We start from the raw sequence: 506 nt of genomic DNA on the forward strand, positions 1-506 counted from the left end.
TCTTGCAAGCTCTTTATGAAGTGTCAAAAGTAAATGAACAAAAAACAGGCAATCAAAAAAAAAAAAGTTAAATATCCTAAATGTAGGCAAACGTTTAATAATTAAGCTTAAAAAAAAGAACTGAATTGAAGAGATTACAAGATTTTAATTTAGTCTGAATTGTAAAAGTCTATAAATGGAAATATAGCAACGTATGACAAAAAGCTGTATTTTCTCTTGAGATTTGGTGGGGAGGGGTAGGGGACGATGTATTTGAAAGGCGGCGTGGAAATCCGCAGGTTTTTTCATGTATAAAACCACGTGGAATTTGAACGAGGCTGAATATGAAGGAGGAAAGATGAGAAAGAGAGATGGAAGGAGAAGAGGCGGACTGACTAGGTTGGGAGGAGGGGATGGAAGAATAAAGAAGGAAAAAAACATAACATGAAAATCGGAAAGGATGGAGACGAGAAATAGGAGAAGAAAGTCAGAGATCTAAAAAATTATAATGATAATGATACTAGAAT

This window comes from Penaeus monodon, chromosome 24 (genome assembly GCF_015228065.2).
Source record: "Penaeus monodon isolate SGIC_2016 chromosome 24, NSTDA_Pmon_1, whole genome shotgun sequence".
In the NCBI taxonomy this organism is placed as follows: Eukaryota; Metazoa; Arthropoda; class Malacostraca; order Decapoda; family Penaeidae; genus Penaeus; species Penaeus monodon.